We start from the raw sequence: 11,925 nt of genomic DNA, 5'->3' as shown, positions 1-11,925 counted from the left end.
GACTTCCATCAGCCTCACTTGTGATACGTGCAGTGCGTTATGGGAGGGGTGGTGGTTGGTTGTACTGTGGGACACAGTGACCAACACATCCCAGTTTGCCTGGAATTCTTCCAGTTTTAAAGCTGAAAAAAAAATCTATGTCCTGGGGAATCCCCTCGGTTCCAGGCAAACCAGGAAAACTGGTCACCTTACTTTTTTCCCCACAGGAAAGAGCACTTCTGTTACAAGATGAAGAGGAAGAGGGGCTGAAGTAGGGGGAATAGTCACTTCACTCAGGCTGGATCCATCTGGTATCTGGGTAGAATCATGGTAAAAGCCTCCACCCCTTCTCTATGACCACACTGGGGCAGGTTGTCTTTTGGATCAGGCTGGGCCAGTGTGGCTGGCCCAGGCTACCACCTCAAAGGATTTCATCCCTCACTAGGCTCAACCAGGCCCTGAAATTTCTCTCTCAATATTCTTTGCACCCTCTCCGGGTCCTTAACTGTTCCTAATTCCTGACCTTGATCTGATTCTCCTCTCTGGTGACCTGGTGGCTCGCTCTTTGGCTTTCATGCTTGGGTTCACCCTGGTTTCTGGCTTCTGGCTTCCGTGTCTCTGTACCTCATGCTAACTCTGATCTGCGTGCTCCTCTGACGCCACAGCTGCAGCTTGCTTGGATGGGCCTCTTGTTCTTTCAGTAGGGTCTTTGCAGTCTATCTGCAGCTAAGGTGTGCCAAAGCCTTCCTACTCATACAGTTCACCACGGCCCCCACCTGTTTCCAGGTGGAATTCAGCATGGCTGTCCATCAAAATCCATGCTACATTGTGAGATTGAGACTTAATCTTTATAGTCACAGCTATTACCGCATCCCACACTTGCTGGCACTTGTCCTTTCAGTTCTCCAGTGCAGGTATTTGTATTCCCATTTCACAAATGGGAACACTGAGGCTTAGAGGAGTGAAGTAACTCATCTACATTCATACAGTCAGTCAATTCTGAAGTTAGAATTCAGAACCTTGAGCTATTTCTACTGTGCCATGCTGACTCTGCCAGGCAATATGATGGTGCTAACTGCTTAAAAAAAAGGTAGGATCACAAGTGACAACTTCCGAAGACATGTTTTTAAGGTGGTCTTCAAGCCCAGCTCAGAGACCAACACAGGGCTTGCACTCATGACCCCATGATCAGAACCTGAGCTGAGATCAAAAGTTGGAGGCCTAACCAACTGAGCCATCCAGGCACCCCTTCTAAAGACTTTTTAAAGTTCTGCTCAATATGTATATATACCCTCATATTATGTCGATAATGTCAACACTGAATAATGTCAAACACATATGTGGAATTTTTCAGAATTTTAAAGCTTATCTTGACCTCTACAAGCTAAATAGTGAAGAAATTATTTTAAAAGATATTTAAAACTTGTGTCCCAATGACTAATGGAGTAACTTCTAGGCCTAGAATTATAAACGTCTTTACTCTCAATTATGAATATTAAACCTTTTTTATTCATACACCAAATGTTGTTCAAGACCAATGGTTCACAATATGTGGCCAATGACTTTCAGGGTTTGTGAAGTCAAAACCAGTTTCATAACATTATGCTGTAATACTCCCATTCACTCATGAGTGTATGAAACTCCGTGAGCTGAGATTTTGCAACAGCTGACTACAAAAGCAGATGTAAGAATCAAAACATATGCTCTTAGGTCAGACACTAAAGGACTTTCAAAACATGTAAAACAATGCTGTTTCTCATTAAAGTTTTTCTTTCAGAAACTACAATTATTTGTATAAACATGCTTTTTATGTTAACATGTAATTATTTATTCTTTTTAAAATAAACATGTTTTGAATTTCTGAGTTTTAATTCCTAATATGGTAAGTCTCAGTTAGTATAACTCACACAAACAAAAGCTTTTGGGCGTCCTCAATAATTTTTAAGAGTATAAAGGAGACCAAAACCTTGAGAATAGTTGTTCTAATCAAGAGATTTTTGTACTGAAATTCTAAATTTAAAGCCCTCCCTTGTAGATATGCTTTGATCGTCTAGAACACTGGGAAATATTGAGATTTTCTACAAATTAGAACAGTGTGTTGTTATTATAAAAAAAAAAAGGAAACATGATAAGCTTATAATTTGAAGTACCTGTCAGTTACTCATTACAGCTGTTCATCAATGTCTAGGGTGACTCTCATTTGAGTCCCTGTATTTCTGGCTCATATAGCACTCCTAATGCTTAGCAACTCACTTAAACTGAACTTAGAAATAAAACCAAAGGGAAGAAGATTAGTGACAAAAATCTAAGAATATTTTGAAAATCCTTGAAGAAATGAACATTTTTTTTCTTCAAATGGAATATCCAGTTGGAAAATTCTCAGGGCAATCTAAAGAATTGAGGCATTCAAAACAATGATTGCAGATGAATTAAGTAATCGCTTCAACTGAATGAGAAGTAAAAGTGATTACGTAAAGAATTAAAAATATAAAGTGCACCCGAGGGAAGGAGAAATGTTTCGGACTGTGAAACACAAAGATCTCACCTGCAAGCATCTCAGTTATTCTCTCGTGTCCCTTCTCTCATCTACAACTTAGGGGCTTATATCTTTTCCAGTTTATTTTCCCTCTTTGAACCCAGTTGAGAGGCTGCTGAAATAGTTGTAAATGAGAATCGCAATCATGATTAAACTTAAAAGAGTTTGATGTGATTTCTTTAAAATCACCACTTTTACTCAAGTATCTTTTTAACTCAACCAGCTTAGGTTAGTAAAAGAATATTGGCAACATTCCTGGGGTCTCTATAATGAGGAAGAGTGCTCCTTTACTTCACAACACACACTTGTCAAGTAACCACGATGTGGCAAGTGCACTTCTAAGACCTGAAGACAGAGACTGAGAGAGCAACCCTGCTGCCTGAGAGTGGCCCAGTCTAGTAAAGAAAATAACAGTGAGACTCCAACTGACATAGTGAATCTCTCCCATTTATTTGGTTGTATGACATTTTACTTCCCTTCATTGTTTCCTCTGTCCTTCCTCTTCTCAAACAATCCCAAACTGTCTACTAATGCATTCACTTACTAAATTAAAAACAAATGAACTCATTTTAAGAATTTTTACTGTATCTGGGTGCCAGGGTGGCTCAGTTGGTTAAGCCTCCTACTTTGGCTCAGGTCATGATTTCCTGGTTCGTGAATTCCAGCCCCGTGTAGGCTCTGTGCTGACCGCTCCAAGCCTGGAGCCTGCTTCAGATTCTGTGTCTCCCTCTCTCTCTGCCCCTCCCCTGCTCGCACTCTGTCTTTCTCTCTCAAAAATAAAATTAACATTAAGAAAAAGACAATCTCTTCAGAAACCCATTGAGTTTTCAAAGACCCTCTTGAAACAGATTACTAGTTTCCCCTCCTTCCCCATTTCCTTTTCTTCTGTAGTAAAAGAACGTTCAATTTTAAGCTAGACATAGGGCTAACTTGAATTTACAGTAAATTTTCCAGTCTCTCTCGCAGTTATCTGTAGACTTGTGACTAAGTTGACGGTATATGATTATTATATAAAACTTCTCCTTCTCTCTTCTCCTATCTGCTGGCTGGCAAGCAGATGTGAAGACTGGAGATGAGGCAAGCATCTTAGACCATGAGGCAACCCTGTTAATAAAGGCCATACACAGCAGAGAAACAAGGTGAAAAAGCTGGGTCCTGACACCTTACTAACCCTAGACCATTATCTCCAAACTTTGTATAAGAGAGAAATAAATTTCTTTCTTTATAAAGCTATGATTATTTTGTGCTTTCTTTCAGTGAAGCCAAGCCTAAGTTTAGTATGCATCCAAATTCTAAATGAAAACATTAAAAACAATCATTTAGAACTATACAATTGAATATAGTAGCCACAATTCACAGGCACTTAAAATGTGGCTGGTCTGAGTTCAGAAAGGATAAAATATACTCTGAATTTTGAAATTTTCATAGGAAAAGAATAAAAATAGCCATTAATGACTTTTTCTATTACATGTTGAAATGAAAATATTTTTATATTTTGGGTAAAAAAATCATTAAACTTTATTTCACCTTCACAGGAAAGGAAGCCATCAACAAAATAAGTCAACTTATTGAATGAAAGAAAATATTTGTAAACCATATATCTGATAAGGGGTTAATATACAAAATATTTAAAGTACTCATTCAACTGAATAGAAAAAAATCCCCAAACAATCCAATTAAAAAACTAAAAACTGGCAGAGGATTTGAATAGATATTTTCCCAAAAGAGACATACAGATGGCTGACAATCACATGAAAAGTTGCTTAACATAATTAATCATCACAAAAATGCAAATCCAAACCACAAGATCTATCACCTCACACCTGTCGGAAAGACTATTACCAAAAAGATGAGAAAAAACAAGTGTTGGTGAGGATGTGGAGAAAAAGGAATCCTCATGCACTGTTGGTAGAAATGTAAATTGGTACAGCCACTGTGGAAAACGGTATAGAGGGGGCGCCTGGGTGGCTCAGTCGGTTGAGTGCCGACTTCGGCTCAGGTCACGATCTCGCGGTCCGTGAGTTCGAGCCCCGCATCGGGCCCCTGTGCTGACAGCTCAGAGCCTGGAGCCTGTTTCAGATTCTGTGTCTCCCTCTCTCTGAACCTCCCCCGTTCATGCACTGTCTCTCTCTGTCTCAAAAATAAATAAACGTTAAAAAAAAAAATTAAAAAAAAAGAAAATGGTATAGAGGTTCATCAAAAAAATTAAAAGTAGAACTACTATATGATCCATCAATTCCACCTCTGTGTATTTATTCAAAGAAAATGAAAATACTAACTCGAAACATTATTTACAGCAGCCAAAATATGGAAACAATCTAAATGCCTATTGACAGATGAATGGATAAAGAATATGTTGGCCAAAATATACATTCAGCCATTTAAAAAAATGAAATCTTGCCATTTGTGACAACACGGATGGAGTTTGAGGGCATCATGCTAAGTGCAATAAGTCAGAGGAAGACAAATGCTGTATGAGCTCATTTATATACAGAATGCAAAAACAAAGCAAAACAAACAAACAAGCTCATGAATATAGAAAACAGATTGGAGGTTGCCAGAGGCTGGGGTTGGGGCTTGGGCAAAATAGGTAAAGAGAACCAAAGGTACAGATTTCCAGTTATAATGAGGATGCAATATACAGCATCATGACTATAGTTAATAACACTGTATTGCATATTTGAAAATGGCTAAGACAGTAAATCTTTTTTTTTTTTTTTTTATATATGAAATTTATTGTCAAATTGGTTTCCATACAACACCCAGTGCTCATCCCAAAAGGTGCCCTCCTCAGTACCCATCACCCACCCTCTCCTCCCTCCCACCCCCCATCAACCCTTAGTTTGTTCTCAGTTCTCAACAGTCTCTTAGGCTTTGGCTCTCTCCCACTCTAACCTCTTTTTTTTTTTTTTTTTGTTCCCCTCCCCCATGGGTTTCTCTTAAGTTTCTCAGGATCCACATAAGAGTGAAACCATATGGTATCTGCTAAGACAGTAAATCTTAAAAGTTCTCCTCTCAAGAAAAAAAAAAACAATTCTGTAGCTTACATGATGATGGATATTAACTACATTTATTACGGTGATCATTTTGCAATATATACAAACATCAAATTTGCATACCTGAAATAAATATAATGTATGCCAATTATACTCAAATTTTTTTGTAATGCAGGAAATAGTTTATTTTTTACTTAAAGTTTATTTATTTTGAGAAAGAGAGAGAGAGAGAGAGAGAGAGAGAGCGGATGAGCTGAGGAGGGGCAGAGAGAGAGGAGGAGAGAGAATCCCAAGCAAGCTCCCCACTGTCAGTGCAGAGCCCCACGCAGGGCTTGAACCCCCAAACTGCAAGATCCAGACCTGAGCCAAAATCAAGAGTCGGTCATTCAAATGACTGAGCCACCCAGGTGCCCCAGAAAGTTTATTTTTTACTTTTTTTTCTTCTCAAATTTTTATTTAAGTTCTAGTCAGTTGGCATACAGCGCAATATTGGTTTCGGGAGTAGAATTCAGTGATTCATCACTTGCATACAACACCTAGTGCTCATCACAAGTGTTCTCTTTAGTCCCTATCACCTACCTAGCTCGTCCCCCATTCACCTCCCTATTATACCTCAATCTTTTTAAAAAAGACTTTTCTGATGATAATGTGATTTTTAAAATATCGTAAAAAATTAATTTCACCTGTTTCTTTTTACTTTTTTAATATGCCTAATAGAACATTTAAAATTACATATATAGCCCACATTTTATTTCTATTGAACAGAACTGATCTAAAATATGGACTTTTTAAAATGTTTATTTATTTTGAGAAAGAGAATGAGAGAGTGCATGTGAGAGGGAAGGGCAGGGAGTGAGGAGAGAGAGAATCCCAAGCAAGCTCTCTCTCCTGAGAGAGAATCCCAAGCAGCACAGAGGCTCGCTTGGGGCTTGATCTTACAAACCGAACCGTGATATCATGACCTAAGCAGAAACTAAGAGTCAGACTCTCAACTTACTGACCCATCAGACACCCCTACAGTATGGACTTTTAAATATTGGAATAAATAGCTATCTTTATTGAAGATCAAAAAAGACAAAGATAACAGGGTCTGTAGCATTTCAGGTTTAGATCAGGTATGGGGTACATGTCCAGCCGATAGAGATTTTTTTTTTAAATTTTTTAACTTTATTCATTTTGAGAGAGAGAGAGAGAGAGCAAGCAGGAGTAGGGCAGAGAGAGGGGGAGAGAGAGAATCCCAAGCAGGCTCCGTGCTGTCAGTACAAAGGCTGATGCAGGGTTCGAACTCACAAATGGTGAGATCATGACCTGAGCCAAAATCAAGCGTCAGTTGCTTAACAAACTGAGCCACTCAGGCGCCGCAGAGATTTTTAAAATAAGAATGAAAGACTGCTAATATATCTTCCAAAGAAAAATATCTGGGATGATTTTAAATGTGATTATGCATTAAAACAAAAGGTGAATTAAATGCTTAGTCTTCTAAGCACAATAATTTAAAAACTTGGTAACTGACACAAAACCTGGTACCTTAGGTAAAATTCTTATTTATGAATACATATATACAAATGAAAATACACATGAGACATTCGCACTATATATGTGCTAGCTTTTATTATATGTTACTAAATGTTTTCAAGGGCATGAATGCCTTTCTTATTTTTGATGTCCTGGATATGATTTAAGTGGGTCATTTAAAGTTACTAATTACAGTCCAATGTTCTGCTTGGTGGAGTTCATCTTGTGTTTGCACAATTAAAATTCTGCTTCTACTCGGGTGTTGGATTTGCAGGTTGGCTCATGCAATGATCATTCTGCAGAGCTAGCAAAATGGTGCTGGCCACAACTAGTAATTGTCTTAGAGTTCCTTGTTTAATAACAGTGCTACATCCCTTTCCCAAGACCTCTTGTCAGGTGCATAGATGTGCACGTCAGCCATGCTTTATAAAGCAAATCAAGTGTTTCCGTGTAGGCTGGCTCTAGATCCTACAGATACTATCATTTCTGTGTGCGTGTGGCTAGGAGGTAGATCTATAGTAACTGTACAGCACACTTTCACTTTCCTAAAATGGAAAAAGAGCTCTTTATTCTGACTTGTAGAATATTCTGTCTTTTTCAGGGTCAATATGCATTTTAAGTTTCAAACATTTGGATTATACAAAAATACACTTAAACCAGACTATAGAATCAGGCTTTTGAAGGCAAAAACCCTTTCTTTCCCTCTCAAGCTTCAAACCAACTGGGAAACAGACATGGGACATATACATAGAGCTCAAAATGTCAACTTTAATACTGGAAATTCCACTGGGAAAAATGACTGCATATCTGTACAGAAAAGGACCCACTAACATTCTGTCTTCCCACTAGATCTTGCAACAGTCCACCTGAGGGAAAGTTTGGTTCAATGTAGAAGATTCACTTAGTGAACCCCACTAGTCTGGGGTATAGACAGATGAAAACAGGAGTAAATCCCCAGTGTTTTTAATCCTGTTGTAGATTAGCTTCACGAAATCAAGAAACGTGAGACAATGGTCAGGAGGTGGGGGGGGGGGGGTGTCTCACAGATGATCTGTTACTTTCTCAAGTATTTTATTATAAAATTTTACAGATAGAAAAAATTTCAATAAATCTCTACAGAGTCAAAGTAGCACTGGTTTGGGGTATATGAGGTAATACTTAACAACACGCTGTGATATATAGATTGTGAAGACATCTTCTTTACCCATTCATCTGTCAATAGACACTGGGGTTGCTTCCAAGTATATACACATCATTCAGCCATACAAAAGAATGAAATCTTGCCATTTGCAACAATATGGATGAACCTAGAGAGTATTATGCTAGGTGAAAAAGCCAGACAGAAAGATAATACCACACCATTTCACTTAAATGTGGAATCTAAAAAACAAAACAACACAAAACAAATGAACAAACAAAACAAATAGATCCATATGTACAAAAAGCAAAATGATGGTTGCTGGAGGGGAGGGAAGTGGGGGGTTGGATGAAGCAGGTAACGAGGATTAAGAGGTACAAACTTCCAGTAATAAAATAGTCATGGGGATGAAAAGTGCAGCATAGGGAATATAGTGAGTAATATTATGATAACTTTGGTGACAGGTGGTAACTACTCTTGTATACAATTGTTGAACTACTGTTGTACATCTACCTGAAACTAATACAATATTGTATGTTAATTATACTTCAACTAAAAAAAAAGAGTGTTTGTCAATTGCACCCTTGTGTCCCAGTTTCTGTGGGAGGGTAAAAACCAACTTTGCCTTGCTCCCAAACTACCTTCTGTCATGAAGACGTTATGTCAAAAAGAGTTCATTTTTCCTTTGGATAAAGTCAATTAGCTAACACAGAGGGTCATCCCAGTTACCAGGTGAACTTAGGATGAACTGAATGTCAATCCCAAAGTTGTGACAAATGGTGCTGTCAAATCCTCTTATTTGAGGACTAGTTATTATTTGAGAACATGCATGGGATAGGTTGTATCTGCTTGCTATACAAAGGGTAAGTTTTCTTTTTGTCTGCAGTCTCTTTAGGGGATTGTCTGTGACATCCATCATATTCTGCTTTAATGTGTAATTTTTTCAGTAATAAAATTGATTTTCTTTTCCTTCTACTTTTGTGGAGAGGTGTTTTGTGTTGTCAGGAGATCTGAGTTTTAATTATATTTCCCCAGTAAGGTGAATAAGAATTGTCAAGCACTGTTGGAGGGAGGAGAATCTGAGACAGCTATTTTGGAAAGTTATCAGAAGGTATTCAGGAAACTGTTTGCTTTTGGGCCAGTAATTTTGTTCCTGACATATGTCTTGGAGAAATTGTCTGTAAGAAAGCAATCACAAGGCTGTTCAACACAGTGTTGTTTATTGGAGTCAACCTAGGTGCCCAAGATAGGGGAACAAGCAAAAGGTAAACCTTGGTAGATGTGTATTACGGGATACTGTTCAGAGTATAGAAACAATAATCTACCTGAACATTCAGAAACAAAGATCATAAAATAGTACTGAATGGATTGATTCAGTACTTAATAGTACTGAATAGAACTGAAGTATTGATTCTTTATCAATAAAATTTATAGCACAGTGCCATTTATATAAATCAAAAATACAGGCCTACAAAACAATACCGCCTGTTTTTCAAAGAGAAATACACAACTCTAGGTTTATAAGAAATATTAGATTGTGGGGGGTGTGGTTGAGATGGGGGTGGGATTGGAGAAGGAACTGGAGATAAAAGAAAGGGCTTCATATGGACAAATGATGATAATGTGCTATAACCTGAGGGATGTAATCAACTTTCTGAGCCAGAGGTATAAATAAAAGACTCAAAAGAAAGGAGGTAAAGAAAGAGTTCTCACACACAAAGAACTGCTCAGCTCTCTAGTGAATTAAGTAAGACTACCATCCCTGGTTAAATTCACTGTTATTCAAGTTGCTACTTTATAGCTAAATATAACTGGGATAGTAAAATGAAAAGGTTATGTTGTCTGCAACAGAGTAACACCTTTACAATTCCATTGGGGCTGTCTTTTAAGAAAATCTTGTCCATTAATTATATGTTACCAAATCATGGACAAAGATTATTTAACTTTTTCAGATAGACCATTTAGAAATACCATTCTGTTCATCTAATTAAAAATGTCACTTCAGAAAACTCCTTTTAATTGAATAATATATGTTCATTACCAGATATTAACAATGAGAGCCTCTGATGATGACTTTATAGGAACTACGTAATTATCTCTCCACTGCCAAAGTAAGCCCTAAATTATACTGCGTTCACTTTTTTATGATACATCAAATTCAAACATGGGACAGGGAATTTCACAGATAATCTAATAACATCATTAACAGAAAAGTACTAATTTGCAGAAGGATCAAATGCCAACAAGAACACAAAAATTAAACTAGCATTTGAAATCTTCAAGTTTTTGGTTCTCTGGAATTAAAGGCATTAAAAAGCCAAACTGTAATTAGATGTCTCCACGGTTCTCCAGCAATAAGGATAGGGCTTTTGGGGAAATAAATTTAACAACCAATTCAAAAGGTTTTAATTAACAATTAGCATGCAACTCAAGATTTTCTCATGTAGGTTTGAGAAGTCACCTCTATTTTGTTGAAATGATTCTTGTTTAAATCAGGCAGTGGTACAGTAAGCTTGCTACCAGTTTACAATGTATTTTCAGATTCAAGATACTTTTACCCATAAGTAAACAGATTTAAATATGTATGTATTAGTCTTTGTCTAGGAATATAAATAGAGAGATGAATGAAGTCTTAATTCACTAGAATGTTTATTTAACACATTGGAGTTTTAGCAGTCTCATTTTCTACTGTTTCTTGAACAGACACATAAACCACATTATAAACTTTAAAGTTGAGAAAAGGAGATTAACAAGATCATCACTGGTTTCGTATTCTTCCTGTGGCTTTTAACTGTCATCCAATACCATCCCAATACCATCTAGAATATGTTAACAACAGGCAATTCTTCCTTTAAGAATTGCTCAGGACAAAGGCTTTAGTTTGGCAAATCACCAATGATTACTAGCCTACAGCTACACAGGAACTCTGATTCCGTTGCTGACTGGCCAAATCCTTGAGTCTTAAAATTACTTGTTTATATAACATAAAGAAAACTGTGTGTTAGCTCTCTCTTAGTCTTTTACTGGTCAGGAGATTCACAACAGATTTCTAACAATGTACTTTGATAATCTCTGTACTTTATCCAAAAGACCTGCATTTCCCAAAATGAGAAGCTTGATGTATAAAGTTCACCTCTTGATTTCTGATCCCAATTTTTAATCTAAAAGTTTAGATTCCTAAACTATCCTTATGTAGTCTTTATATCCTAAGATGAATACTTGCTCAGGCAGCTAATATTGTTTATCTAGGTTTTCAAATAATATTAAACATACAGATCTGAATCAGATTTCCCTGGTATTTGTTTCAAATCCTTAAGCCACAAACACTTCAATTAATTTATTTTTAATTCAGCAATTAATGACAAATGTAAACAAATTCCTGTGAAATAAGAAATGTACAAGGAAAATTAGTCTATTTTTTCCATGTTCGTGTTTACAGTGAATATAGAAAAAAACAATTGAATCATGACAAGTATGTTGAATTGTTGATAGTTATAAACGGAAAGAGACATTTTTAAAATCTGCACTTCTATTTTTCTTGAGAAAGTTTAAAACTAGTCTATTGAATGAGGCGGCCATCTGGTGACGGAAAAGAGCACTACAGGCACTATTTTGCATGAACTGAACGTCATAAATATTCTATGCAAACCAACTGAACCACAAAAAATTCAGCAGCGCTGTCCAACAGAAACATAATAGAAGTCGCATGTGTAATTTAAAAATTTCTAATCGCCTCTTTTAAAAAGTAAAATTTTAATAAC

The sequence above is a fragment of the Puma concolor genome, chromosome B3 (genome assembly GCF_028749965.1).
Source record: "Puma concolor isolate L17-30 chromosome B3, mPumCon1.1.hap2, whole genome shotgun sequence".
Lineage (NCBI taxonomy): Eukaryota > Metazoa > Chordata > Mammalia > Carnivora > Felidae > Puma > Puma concolor.
The sequence above is the reverse complement of the archived record's forward strand: the minus strand, read 5'-3'. Positions refer to the sequence as shown.